General features: G+C 30.4%; 1 long non-coding RNA gene across 1 annotated transcript in view; it reads right to left on the bottom strand.

The window, feature by feature from the left end:
- LOC127288474 (uncharacterized) overlaps positions 1-15,169 on the bottom strand; it is a 52,065-nt gene that overhangs the window by 19,402 nt on the left and 17,494 nt on the right. Inside the window, exon 5 of the long non-coding RNA XR_007844049.1 lies at positions 6,908-6,991. This is a non-coding gene — a long non-coding RNA (uncharacterized LOC127288474). The remainder of the gene's footprint in view (positions 1-6,907; positions 6,992-15,169) is intronic.

Below are 15,169 nucleotides of genomic sequence, written 5' to 3'. Positions count from 1 at the left end.
CTCTCGTCTCTTCCATTGTTGGATCGCAAGACAATGTCCCAAAGACTAGAGGCGAACCGCTTTTCGTCGGATACAAAAATTTACATAGTTTTTGGCTTTGAAATTATGGTCACGTCGGGTGGGCCTTGCGAGAAAAAAAGAGAGAAAGAGAATGAAACTTTTCTCTGAACTGATTTTTAAGTCTAATGTATTCATAATTTGAATTTAATATTGTAAAAGGGTTATTCGACTTTAAAATTTCTATTAGGTTGCGGCCTTTCTTCGAGCGGTTTATATATTTTTTTTTTTTGAAAAAACTTAAAATATCGAAACTTTATTATTTTTGATAATCAAGTTTACTTATTGTAATTATAAAAAAAGAGCGGCAATTAAGATGAAAAAATAAGGACTTAAAGCGGTATTTTTGAAGTAATCATCAATATAATGATCGACCGTTATGCATTACTAATGCTTGGCCACTAAGTGCTCATATGTGTCCAAGTAAATGAAGTCTTCTCTCTCTCCAATTGAGAGAAGAGCATGATCTCGGCGGATGTTCAAAAGCAATTTATCGGGAGCTCGTTAAGAGAGGGGAGGTTAGAAAAAAAAAAAAAAAAATGACGAAAGGATGATTAATCTTGTTGTAATCGTTTCGCTGATTAGTGACTTGAGTGTTCTCGTGTGACTTTGCCCGAGGTAAACATTAACAAATTAACGCGCGTGTCAAGCGCGACATTTATTAATATATACAAATTTTTGCACACTTTTTTAATTACAATTTTCTAAAACAACATCTATAAACGAAATACCACGACCATGTATATCGATAAATAATACCTCCATAAAAATTTCGAAATCCTTTTTTTCTGAATGAAAAATAAAATTTTAAATTCCATATTAGATTCAAAAAAGAGGCTTCATTGAAAGAATGCCCTTTTGCACAAAAGGTATTTCTCATTCTGCAATTTTATATTCTTTTGAAAAATAAATCTTGCACCTGCGAATAAGATACAATAATGTACCTTCTTCATTTTATAAAACTGGTTTAAATAACCGGAGATGATAAACTTTAAGATATAGGAATTTGTGTCTTAATTAAGAAATTTTTCTTAATTTCATTTATAAATAATACGATTGTTCCACTATATATATATATATATGATGTTTACAATAATGAAGCTGCAAATGTGCGAGATATGTAATTTAATTTTAATCGGTTTAATCGAAGATAATATTGAACTTGTAAAAAGTTGCCTCGTTAGGTGCGAGATAGGAATTAAATATGAAAACTTGTTCAATGAAATAAAGTTATAAAATTCGAGTCGAGTAATTTAACCTTTGTATTACTTTTAAATTATACTTTAATACCAATTTCCGTTATTACAATTATTATTTTGTGATAATTCTTAATATTTCTGTTTGAATTTCAATTTTTTCTATACAAAACTAACCTATAAATATTTCGAAAAAGTGCAAAGAGATCAGAACTCAAAAAATTCTAATTTAGAAGCAAAAAATTATAAAAATCTACTTCTAAACTAAAATTTTGAAAATTACTCCAATTTTGGAAAAAAAAATTTAACCAAGTGTTACCAGAGAATATTATATAAAATTTTAATAAATTCAATGAAAGGGATATGTTAAAAAAATAAATTAAGGGGCTATTTACGCATGCGAACAAGCGTTATCGATAGCATTGCGAACTTGGTATACACGTTATAAAGCTGCGCGTAATAAGTCGATAATAACAGCTATGTCATCGATAAGTGGTCCACTAAACATCACTAAACGAGGTATACATAATTGTAAACTTCGCACTTCACTGCAAAGAAGACAACCTTTAAAGAGATATGAAAACCCTGTAATAAGTGTGAATTACAGTAACGAATTCTCTTTACTTTAAAACACGTACCGCTTTCAAAAAATATCTTACACACACATCTCTCATTAATTTCAACGATTTTCGCTAAATCGCTACTAAATTAACTCCACCCCATTCTATATCCCTTTAAACTCAGACGCACTCTTTTTTTCAACTTCTCGTTATTCATGTTCTCAAATACTGATTATGTCAGTAGTCCCTATATTTTGTGCTCAAGGAAAAAAATAAGCTTGTTAATATCTCATCTTAACATGAAAAGAATTCACCAGAATATATTTTAGTATTTGTGAAATTCAATTTTAACCAAATTTATTCTCATAAAAGTATAAATATTTTTTCAAAAAGAAAGTCACTTTATTTTTTAACAATTTGGATATAGCTAATTTTTAGCTAAAAAAAAATTTTATAAATTATTAATGATAAATTTTCTTTTTCAATTCTAGAAGAAAATAAATTAGTGTTAATGCGTAAGTATTTCTTTAATATCTTTTTAAAAAAAAACACAGACTACTGAATAAAAGAATAAGATATAAAAAAGAAGATGAGAAACAGGTTTCTAAACGCGATATTTTTTCGCGACTTTATTGACGGTTAAGTATACCAGTATTCTTTTATCTCTTTTTAATTATGAAATCATAAATAACCGTAAAATTATCAGAGTGTCTGCAATTCACCCCTCGTAAAAAAATGTTGTTGAGCTTGCAGAGAATGTCTTTAAGAGAAATTATTCGAAGCCTTTAGGGCTTGGTACTCATGTAATGTTCATCAGAGGCGCCGGCACAAGTTTAATCGTTGCCTTTTTAAAGATATATCTTCGGCACCTGCTCGTTTTAAACTCTCAGAACATTGTCATGTAATGAAACACGCATGTTATACTTCTTGTGCGCGCATCGATGATATCTAAGCAGATCGTGTATCACTTAACGGGGAGGAATTTACGACAAGTCTCTCTCTCTCTCTTCCTTTTTTTTTTTTAAATTTATTTCCTGTCATTTAAAGCTCTACCTTTCGAATACGCCCGTCCTTATTAGCAAAGATTACCAGGTATTACTTGCATATTTGGAGCTAAACGGCGCATCAAAGGGCTTTTCGTGTCCTGCATACGGAAACTCAGGTCCCCTTTAGGCGCGAATTTACGACCGATTGACGCTCGCTTGTCGGAATATTAAAAATGTGATATCAATGTATTTGCTTGGATCGGCAAATTAATTATAACTAAAATCCCTCAATTATTTATAACCACATTTGTTCTTATTAGGAATTTGGTTTTTTATTGAAGAAACTAGATTTTAAAGTGGAAATGTAACCATGGGTAAAATCATAAAAACCTTGGCAAAAATCTTAAAAATCATTGCTCATGTCCGTTTCCCATGGTACAATTTTCAATGGGAAATTTTTTTTTTTTAATTTTACGGATTTTTAACCATTGCTGAAATCTTGGAAACCTTGGAAAATTTTTTTTAATTTTACTGATTTTGTACCATTGCTAAAAACTTGCCAACCATGGGAAAATTAATTTTTTAAATTTACAGTTTTTGGACCATTGCTAAAATCTTGCCAACCGATGGGAAATAAAAAAAAAATTTTTTGATTTTGAACCATTGATAAAATCTTGCGAACCATGGAAAAATTATTTTTTTTTTAAATTTACTAATTTTGGACCATTGCTAAAATCTTGCGAACCATGGGAAAATTATTTTTCTTAATTTACGGATTTTTGACCATTGCTAAAATCTATTGAACCATGGGAAAATTTTTTTTTTAAATTTACGGTTTTTAAACCATTGCTAAAATCTTGAAAGCCATGGGAAAAAGTTTTTTAATTTTTTTGATTTTAAACCATTGCTAAAATCTTGCGAACCATGGAAAAATTATTTTTTTTTTAAATTTACTAATTTTGGACCATTGCTAAAATCTTGCGAACCATGGGAAAATTATTTTTCTTAATTTACGGATTTTTGACCATTGCTAAAATCTTTTGAACCATGGGAAAATTTTTTTTTTAAATTTACGGTTTTTAAACCATTGCTAAAATCTTGAAAACCATGGGAAAAAGTTTTTTAATTTTTTTGATTTTAAACCATTGCTAAAATCTTGCGAACCATTGGGAATTTTTTAAAATTAATTTTCCTTATTTCGCATGATCTTGCGAACCATGGGAAATTTTTTTTTCTATTTTACGGATTTTGGAGCATGATTAAAAACTTGGGAACCATTGGGAATTTTTAAAAATTAATTTTCCATATTTCGCATGATTTTTGCAATGGTCAAAAATCCGTAAATTAAACAAAATAATTTTCCCATGGTTCGCAAGTTTTTAGCCATGGTCCAAAATCCGTAAAATAAAAAAGAAATTTCCCATGGTTTCCAAGATTTTAGCAATGGCCCAAAATTAGTAAAATTAAAAAATTAATTTTCCCATGATTTCCAAAATTTAAGCTATGGTTAAAAATCCGTAAAATTAAAAAAAAATTTGCTATGGGAAATTGTACCATGGGAAACGGACATAAGCAATGATTTTTGAAATTTTTGCCAAGGTTTAAACCATGGATCTAATTGTTTTTTTCTTGGCAATCGATTTTGCCCATGGTTTTTATGATTTTACTCATAGTTTCATTTCCACGCCTGTCTCTAAATTTATGTCTCTAAAAATGAAAAACCTTTTTTGACTTAAAGATGGATCACATATATGATATCTGTCATCGATAATATCACCCATATTTTAGAAACATTTTTCGATAAAAATCTAGAAAAAAATTTTAGTAGGCGGGGGCCACTTAAAAAATTCCTAAATTTTACTACCCCCGTAATTAAGGCAGTATATTTACAAAAAAAAAAAAAAAACGGTGACAACGAACCCTAAAAATAAATTAAATTGTGCAATTAAATGTCAAAATATAAAAACGAAATTTAAACCAAAGGAAAAATCAGGTTTTACAACTTAAAAAAAATCAGTTATTCTGATCATATTCGACTGGACACGGATAATTTTTTTTTTTAATAATTTAAAAATACGAGCCACCTGTCATCGTGTGAATTTCTTAAAAATGAAGAACCTGTCTCGAGAGACAATGAATCTTTAACCTAAAGTAAAGCAGTATGAAAAGAGTCGCATTTTCAAGGTGTCGTCGTCGTCGTTTTGCTTTTATTTCCTAGCCGACATTCTTTTGTATGCTTCAGAAGGACAATGAGAGACCCTTGACTAAGAGCATTAGAAGGTGTGATGTAAGGTGCTATTATAAGTATTCTCTATATTCTATAGTTCGTACAGTCATGGAACAATGAACCACCTCTATTCGTGTGCCAAGAAGAAATACACCTTAAGGAAGGAAAAAAAAAACTTATCATTGAATTACTAAATCTTTCCACAATATAACCTTAAAAAAAAACTTTTAAACTCGTGTTCACTTTTAAATTTATTGCTTAATTAGTGTCCGTTTATTGAAATTTATCACGCATATACATTTAAAAAATATAATAACAACTTTCCTTCCTAACAAAGACAATATAACCGCATTTAATAATAAAGACCTTGTATTGACAACTTGAAAAATAAAGTAAATAAAATTTAAGAAAAAAAAAAAAAAATGGGTGACTGATAGATCTTGCAGCTGGCGGATGCTGTAGGGTTTACCAGAGAGAAGGTCACAATCGATGCAGTCACGCTATGATCGTAAAATATCGTACTTGCCTTTAACCGTGGTTTACGCTACATAGCAAACTCTTATAAAAAGATGTAATAACTACTTATTCAGAATCAAAAAAACAATAACAAATCTCCGTTCCTTCAATTACCAACATAATTCAAAAATGTCTAATTCTGAAAAAATTAATCATTCCAAAAATTAAGAATTTGTATTTATAGATATACAAAACTATAAAGGGCGCGGATGAATTAAAAATCTTTTTTTTTTCTAAAGAGAGTGTTGAATTAATTGCTAGTAGAAGTTATGAGCGGCAAACAGTATAATGACCATTGAAGTAATAGTATTGAGATGATTACGTTAAATCGCTGTAATTTAAAAAGACCGCATCGGCCTCGTTCATATAATTTCCTCGCCTTACAACAAGAATTAATGTTTTCGGCAAGATGAAAGGAAACTGCCAGGAGCGATGTCAAAGGACCAGTGTATGCTCTGCGATGAATACGATATCCGTAATTAAGCCTGTCTCTAATGACGCATTGGTTTCACCTGTACTATACCTAGCTGCACAAATAGGAAGATGAATTAACCCCAATGACTCGATGGATATATATTAGGTCCTATCAATAGCAATCGTGCAATTAATGACTAATTATATTATACGAGAATGAATCTTATTCGTCTTCTCTCATCGCATATCAAAATCTGAAATGGATATTCCTATACCAAAAAAGGATGATATTCATCACTAATATATACTATGTGTATTTATCTTCTTTTCCGATCTTAATTTCTTTAGTACAGTACATTAAAATCTTTTATATTTGATGAGAAAAAAAATTAGTTAACCATTCTCTCTGAGTCTGAATTAGTTAAAAATAACTAAAATCTTGGCTGATTTTTTGCTTCTGCAGTTAATAAAAAATAGCTAATTATATAAGTATAAAACGTCACTAATTATCAGTGGAAAAATAATTAATTTGACTAATTGAATTAGTTACCATTATTTTAACATATAACCTAAAATTTCGGGTTTTAAAATGTACTGCTGATTGGAACTACACTGAGAAAAAAAATTTAGTGTTTGCAACAAAATTGTTTGGTTAGGCAATTTTGGTTCTTGTAGCCAAATTTTGGTTGGCTGAAACAAAGTCATAGAGTTATCTCAACCAAACATTTGGTTAGGCCAACAAAATTATTTGGTTGAACATTTTTAAATTCCAACCAAAATTTGGTTTCGACAACAAAAAAATTTGATTAGGCTAACCAAACATTTTTGTTATGCCAACAAAAAACACTCAACCAAATTTTTTGGTTGACTTAAACAAATAGTTTGGTTGCTTAAATTAAATTAAATTAAATTAAATTTCGTTCTCGCAATTAAAAAAAGTTTTTCACTAACCGTAGGACAAAATGATAATTGATTCCAAGGATCTCTCTCACTCTCTCCAGGATTCATATTCCAGTGACCAGTACTTTGTATTTGCTGTAACAAAAAAAAAAATTTGTATTAAACCTAATGTACAAATAGAATTAAATATTGTAAACAATACACTAGCAAAAATAGAATTTAATCAAAAAAACATTTATCTGTATTTGATTTAATATTTTCTTGATCCAAAAAAAATTACAAGTTTGAAGTAAATTTTCTTTAATTAAGAAAATTAGTGAATCAATTATACAGAGAAGTACAGTTTTCTTAAATCAATTCTAGTTTTTTTACAATGTAAATATAAATAAATATACATAACACATTACTACAATAAACAAATAATAAATAACAATTACTTAATTTATAATTTATAATTATAATAATTTCTAATAATTTATAATTATAATTTATTAATATAATGTATTAAAATAATAATTTATGAATAATAATTATTGCATTGAATAGAAATTCAATTTCGATTCTTCAATAGCATTATCGTTAAATCGATCCTGTAAATCCAAATCTGTCGAATTCGCTTTTCTTCAAATTTTCCGTAAAAAAATATTTGTCTTCATTCTTTTGCGTGACTCACGATTGATAAGATATTCAATATATAAATAAATATATATACAAAGCAAAACAAGATGGTTTATTCAAAAAGTGATCGTAAGTCGCACGGATAGTATCGTTTTTATCGTCTTCGATCGTCTCTCCGTTTGAACATAGATGTCAACATTCGTGGGAGTATTTCGAGCACGAATTTGCAGGTTTATTGTACACTTCAAGTCCCTCCAGCTGCTTGTAATCCCTCGTTGAAAAAAAAAAAAAAAAATCTTTACCCTCTCTCTCTCTTATTCGCTCGTTTCAAATGGATTTTATCGCAGGACCATCTCCAAGATCTGGCATGCGATATTTTTAACAGGACCCAAGGGTCCTAGTATATGGACCTCATAGATTTTACCAGATAAGGTCTGTGGTGTTCGCGAGACCCACCAGGGGGCCCACGAGAAGCCATTGTGTCTATGTCCCCGCGTGTACAAGAAGATTTCTTCGTCCCTTTGATTCCCTTCAGCTCACTCTTTGTTTCCTTTTTTTTCTTCGATTCTCTTTTTATTTTCTGTCTTGGCCACCCCCCGAGCTTGAGAGAATAATCTTCTTCTTAATTTAGGCAAATAAGCACGTGTAGTCGCGTGTACAACTTCCTGCTATACACGCTGCGTGGCTACTTGACATGGGTGTCAGATCCTATGACCATAGGGTGTCTCTTGAGCCTGCTACTTTTTTTTTTTATTCTCCTTTATCATTCTCGCACATCTTTCGTACATAAATATCAAATGATGAAGCCCTCTTCTTCATGTACAGAAACAATTTTAATAATCAAAAAAAGAAAAAAACCTTTTCTGTATTTTATCTCGACCACAGAGGGCTGAAAATATTATGCCAACTTTGAAAATGTCTATGTTACGCCTCTGCCTCTCAGAAAACCACACAAGTTTTAACAGCACCGGCATAAATTTTTTTTACGGCGCCAAAATCATTCTCTCTTTCGAACGTCCATCGCGCGGGCTGATCTCATATTTGGAGGAGGTGGGCGTGCAACGCCACTTCCGGCCACAATATTTTACGGGGCAATAAAAGGACCCCTTCGGTATATATATCCAAAGTGTGCAAGATTTAGATTTCCCGGATGGTGATTTTATTTAACTCATAAAACCCCTATATATACATATACGAGACTTGAATGTCATGTGATGGAATAGATTTTTATGACCACATGTCGAACGTGCCCGCAAAGACAACATTCAGTTTTAATTAGTTATCTCAAGGATATATGACGGGAAAGTCGCAAATCGTTTATATAGACCCTCATCTCTTCGTTCCGAATTCCAAAAGGTTCTCATCGTTATATAGAGGTACATTTTGTGTGTTCCTGTTTCTGGAAGTTTTCTTTTACGACATATAGCATTTTACGACTGATGTCATACACACGCAGTTGACCGCACTTCTCGTTCCTGCCATTAATTAGGAGATTCCACCAAAGGAACGATAATCGTGCGATACGCGCTTCAGAGGAAAGGTTTTGTTATATAGTAGGTATGGTCAATTGATTGCCGCAAAGTGCGCCTCGAACACGTGCAAGATTTTAACAGGCTCTTTTAACTCATTATTTATCCTTAATTATCGACATTATTTATTCTTTTTAATTACCATCTAAAGGCAAAAAAACATTATAATTATGAAAAAAACATAATAAAGGCTGAGATTCAACCGCCACGAAGGGAGAATTTTCAAAGTACACGGATCATTATACATAAATCTTTGCCTTGCGTATAATCATTATAGAGAAAAACATTGTTGTTAATTTTTTCTTTAAGCAATGAAATTAGGCAATCCATTTTAAATCACCTTTTCGATACACTGAAAAAATATTCTGTTTCGGCTATAAATATTATATTCTACAAAAAAGGGGCATTGATTCAAGAAAATTATATTTATACTAGTCCGTATTTGATCAACTAATTTTGATAATTCAATAAAAAAATTTACTTCAAATTAGTAAAAAAAATTTGGATCAAATATGGATTATTTCGATACTTTTTTTCAGTTTAGTTAAGCTAACCCTGCAGGGAAAAAAAAAACCCGGGATGAAAAATGTAGGTATTCCAAAAGTAAACTTGAGTCACATAGTATTCGAATAAGTATTCCTCCGTGCCAAAAGGTAGACTGTGGAATACTTTGAGAAAAGTTACTAAAGTAAACTGATGGTATACTAAGATCTACCACATAGAGAGGAGGGTATACCGTTCGTATACATTGGGATATTATATGAATTTTTCCAAATTATCTTGTAATGAACTTTAACTATAGAGTTCTAATGGTGTCTAATAGATGTCGCATTGTCATATAGACGAAAATTCTTCTTAATAAAAAATGTGAATAAAAATAAATAATATTAAATGATAATTAATTTATTCATTGAATATTTTTTGATACATAAACACCAAATATACACAAAATTTTTTTCTTAAATAACATAATTATACATAATATGTAATAACTTTGGTATACTTAGGAAACTAAAATGATCCATTTGAAGATTCAGCTTAGTTTACTAAGTGTATACAGTGGAACCTCGATTATCCGAACATCTATTATCCGAACCGAAAAACATTTTATCCGAACTTCTATTATCCGAACTATTTTTTGGTCTCCCGAATTTTAAATTTTATTTTCTCTATTTATTTTATCATTCATATTTTCGCGGGACATTTTGGCAAATTTATGCCAAAAAAATCTTAAAAATTTCCGAATTTTCTGAGTTTTTAATATACATATTATTAATTAATATATATTTACATATATTTATATACACGGAAAAAAAGAAAAAGTAATTTTTACTACTTTCATAGTAAAATTGGACCTGTCCGAAGTTTCTGCGCATCTCTGGCAACTTTTACTCAAAAAATAGTAAAATTTACTATTTTTGTAATAATTTTTACTATTTCTGGAGTAAATTTTACTATTTCTGGAGCAAATTTTACTATTTTTGGAGTAAAAGTTGCCATAGATGCGCAGAAACTTCGGACAGATCCCATTTTACTATGAAAGTAGTAAAAATTACTTTTTCTTTTTTTCCGTGTACTTATGTATATTTAAAAATATATGTATTAAGTTAAATAAATAGTTCAACTGTACATTTTTTTACTTTAATTATAAAAAGAAATTAAAATCTCTATTATCCGAATTTTCGATTATCCGAACCCAGCCTTGCCTAGATTAGTTCGGATAATCGAGGTTCCACTGTACTGTCATATCCATTTCGAATATTACGAAAGCCGTTCAGGTATACATTGGAGATTATGTATACAAGTTAGAATACTATTTGGTATACTCTATATATACTTTCAATACCGTTTGGAATACTATTTCGAATATTCCGATTACTGCGTATACTTATTCGAATACTATTCATTTTATCCCGGGAAGAAAAAGTAATTTTTACTACTTTCAGAGTAAAACGGAAACTGTCCAAAGTTTTTGCGCATCTCTGGCAACTTTTACTCCAAAAATAGTAAAATTGACTATTTCTAAGTAGTAAATTTTACTGTTTTCATAGTAATTTTTACTATTTCTAGAGTAAATTTTACTATTTTTGGAGTAAAAGTTGTCAGAGATGCGCATAAACTTCGGACAGTTGCCGTTTTAATCCGAAAGTAGTAAAAATTACGTTTTGATTATTCCTTTCAGGGAATCATTATTTTGTTTTGCTTTTTTTGGAGTTTATAAAATCTTAACGGAATTTTATTCAAACATTTTCAAAAATAGTATCAGCAAATTAATATTATTACGCAAAGACTATAATTTTTCATATATATAACAAAATTCAAGGCATGTAATTTTAAAGACAACAAAGAAAATCTAGGTATATATATATGTATATATATATATATAAGTATAAGTCGCGTGTCGAAGAAACGTTGAGCTTAATTCAGCGAGGCGGGTAAAATGCTTTTTTTCATTCCTGCAATGGTCTTGCTATATAGGAACGGAGAAGCAAACCGTAATTTCTGAACAGATTGAGCCGTCAACGATAGCGCAATATTTTACCGAGATGGCGACCGATAGCTACCCATCGGCGATGGAATACTAAACAGCTTAAGGCTGTATATATATATATATATACAGTCCCCTCTGTCGAAAAGTTTGCTCCGCGTGTAATATCGACGATCTTTGGGACCAATTTTTTGGATACCTCTTGACTTTTCGTTCTTCCGTATATACTTGGGTAATTCACCTCAAGATTTCCGATCTAAATGTGCGATGAGACAAAAAAAAAAAACACGATTCTCAAAATAATAAAAAAAATCTTCTTACATGGAAAAAACTGTGTTGACAAAATGTTCTCAAGAATATAAATTGTTCATTAAAATTATTTCTTTTGGGAAGAACGACAATAAAGTAGCCAGATATTACCTTCTTTTCTTATATAAAACTTTTGAGTCTCAAGATGAAATCAAATTTATTTACAGGACAGTTTGAATTGCTTGTAACACGTGGTTCTAAACATTTTTGATTTCACAATTTTTAGCCCACTGGAAAATATTTTCAACAATTTGAAAAAAATAATATACATACACAGAGAGAAAAATCAAGCGTTTGTAGTATGGGAGCCCTCTATGTTAATTTTTGTATGAACGTTCTTGCTTAAGATGCGTGCGGCTTTATACTACAGTTGCATAAAACTATACCGAAAAAGCATAACTTCTTACAATCGTAGTATGCTGATGTCCCATTCATTTAAAGGTAGAACTTTCATGCTACAAACGCTTTATTTTTTTCTCCATGTAAAATACTTGTAAAAATTTTTACTATGCTTCGATATGTTTAAGAAGGTTTTTAAAAATATTTTTCGAACACAAAACGCACTAATAGGGGAAAAAAATCTCGGTATTTTTTAAAAAGTGTTTCAACTAACGAGGGTAAAAGCACTTTTTTGTTGATAAAAGGAACACCTATGGTGTATGTCCGGGTGCAGAAAAGGCGGTAAACATAAAGATTCTAGCTTATCTAAAAGCTGCGATCTATATACATATCCCTATGGAAGAATTCAGATCATCATATGGATAGCATAAAACCCCATGTTTCATGTGCCAACCAGCGCTGAAAGTTGTCCATTGTGGTGCACATTGTCGATGATGGGGGAGAGTAAAATATTTGTAACCTGTTTTGACATTCTCTTTTTGGTCATTCTTTCCATCCTATATACCTCAATATTTGTCTCGATTTGTGAAGATTTGTAATCTGAACCTGTCAAATATATTTCAAACTCAAAAAAATGCAAATTTAAAATTTTCAACCACCTTTCGAAATTTTACATATAATATATATATAGTAGAAAAAAGAATTTCTTTAAAAAATTCATAAAATTCGAAAGAGAAAATTTATACCATATGAATACTAATCAATAAATGATGAAATGATATATTTCTAATCGAAAGTCGCCTTCGGTGAGAAAATAATAGGAAAGTTGGATCGTGTAATCGATAATGGAAGTATCATCGAACTGATTTTCTGATTCATTCGAGTGTGTCGAGATGTAATTTGATGTTGTTGACGATAAAGGTACAATAGCTTTCGTTCCCTTGCCTCGCAATAGAAAGATATATACTGAGATCAGATATATATCTCGATTTCTGCGGATAATGAGAGAATTGTCTGAAGACTAATTGCTAACTCGAATCCAGAAGTTGAATTCCAAAATTAAATTCCAGGAAATTGTTACTTCACATTAAATTTCTTTCCTTCAATTATACGTCTAATAATTCTCAAAGTGAAAGGATCTTGAAAAAAAAAAAAATATTAATATTACGTCAAGAAGAAGCAATTTTCATTCTCTAAAATGAAATCATCTCTGATTTTCCAAATCTCTAAATATATTGAAGAAATCTTTCGATCATTAAAAATCTAATTCCCTCTATATTTGAAGAACCATCTTTCTTCATAAAATAATAAATCTTATTATATAATATACGAAAAACATGTTCTAGATTTTACGAGAAAACAAAATATATTTTAAACGACTTTTAGTATCTTTTAAAAAAGAATACAATGGCTCATACAAAATAAAATTTATTATCCTCTACAGTTATATTTACACGCTCTCGGTAAAATAATTTTTACAATATACTCTCTCGAAAAGTATTTTCATTTGAATTATCGTAAAAACTATTTTATTCTGTCTCTATCGGAAATAAATTTCTTTTTTTTTTAAACAAAAATCTGGTAATAAAAAATTTTATTATATAAAAAAAATATTTTTTTAATATCTTTTCGGCTTGATTGTTACTCTTCGATATATGAAAAAAAAAACTGTTATTTACGGGTATAGCAATGCCTCAGCTTCCAGCACCTTGCGTTTTTTCCATCACCATCATAAATTTTGCGGCAAACGAGAGCTGAAATTTTAAATTCGAAGAGCTTCATTGACTGGTCGATACTGATCGAACTTTACGCCGTGCCAATTTTAACACTTTAGCCGTGAATATATGACATTAAGCTGAGGATTATAGTAGCGAATAAGAGGGCTTCAGAACAACTCGCGCTCTTTTGTTTGTAATTTATGCTAATCATCACTTGGACCCTTCATCGAGATGGCGACCCGCGAATTTTGAATTACTGGCCCTCTTGTGATGATTGTTAGATCTGATTTCACTTCAGCCATAAATAATGATACGTCGTTCCGTTTTGCCTTGAAACGCGGTAATTTTTTTTTTTTTACCCCATACCCTCTCCCACGTATTCCTACTTTATTATCATAACGTCTTTTAAAAAGTCTGTAAATATATACACACATGGATAATTCAATATTATTTTATTAATAACAATTTTTTTTCACAAATTCCTATATTTTTCCCTTCATTAATAAATTTTTATTTTTTTATTATTTAGAAAATTATACACAAGAATTAATAAAAATGAAGTGAAAAATTTATCTCTGTCATCAAATTTAGAAATCAGGCTAGCATATCGAATCGTGCAGTCATTGTCTCAATTGACTCAATGATGATTTTTGAATATATATTTTTGAAGGATCATGCGAGGGAAGATGGGGATGACGATCATCATTTGACTTTGATATAGAAAGTGAGTCTCATCCAGAGCAGGGTTCTCGTTAATGATCGAAGGCCGTGTGGACCGCAAAAAATAATGTATGAAATTCATAATGGCGAGCGGCTTCTTTCAAGCAGAACCATCGGATTGCCTTTTAGAATTGGTTTGAATATGAAATGAAATCTATTAGAAGCACCTTGAAAATCAACGGTATAGTGATTAAGCTTGCAAATTTTTAAAAATGCAAATATCAACATTCTTTTTCACATATTGCTCCTATAAATTCTTCCCCCATTCAATCTTTATTTTTAGCTCACGATTTTAAACCTTTTTTTTCATCCTTTTGGGATATATGATACTTTTTTTTGTAAACCTAGAGAAATCACACATGGGACTTTGAAATTCCCTACACAGAAAATCCACAAGGGATTGCGTATGAATAAGTCTCGCGCGTATACAAAACGAGAGAACCCTTTCACGGTGCCATCAATCAATAATGTTCTGATGTGTATTCTTTCTTTTACTTCTTTTTATTATTTTTTTTTTTTTTTATAGTACCAGCTTCTGTGTTATCGGATCTTCCCAGGGTGACTTTGCGCTAATAAACCGAGAAGGATATAA

This window comes from Leptopilina boulardi, unplaced genomic scaffold (genome assembly GCF_019393585.1).
Source record: "Leptopilina boulardi isolate dan_hultmark-lab unplaced genomic scaffold, ZJU_Lbou_2.1 LbouV2_386, whole genome shotgun sequence".
NCBI lineage: Eukaryota > Metazoa > Arthropoda > Insecta > Hymenoptera > Figitidae > Leptopilina > Leptopilina boulardi.
The sequence above is the reverse complement of the archived record's forward strand: the minus strand, read 5'-3'. Positions and strand labels throughout refer to the sequence as shown.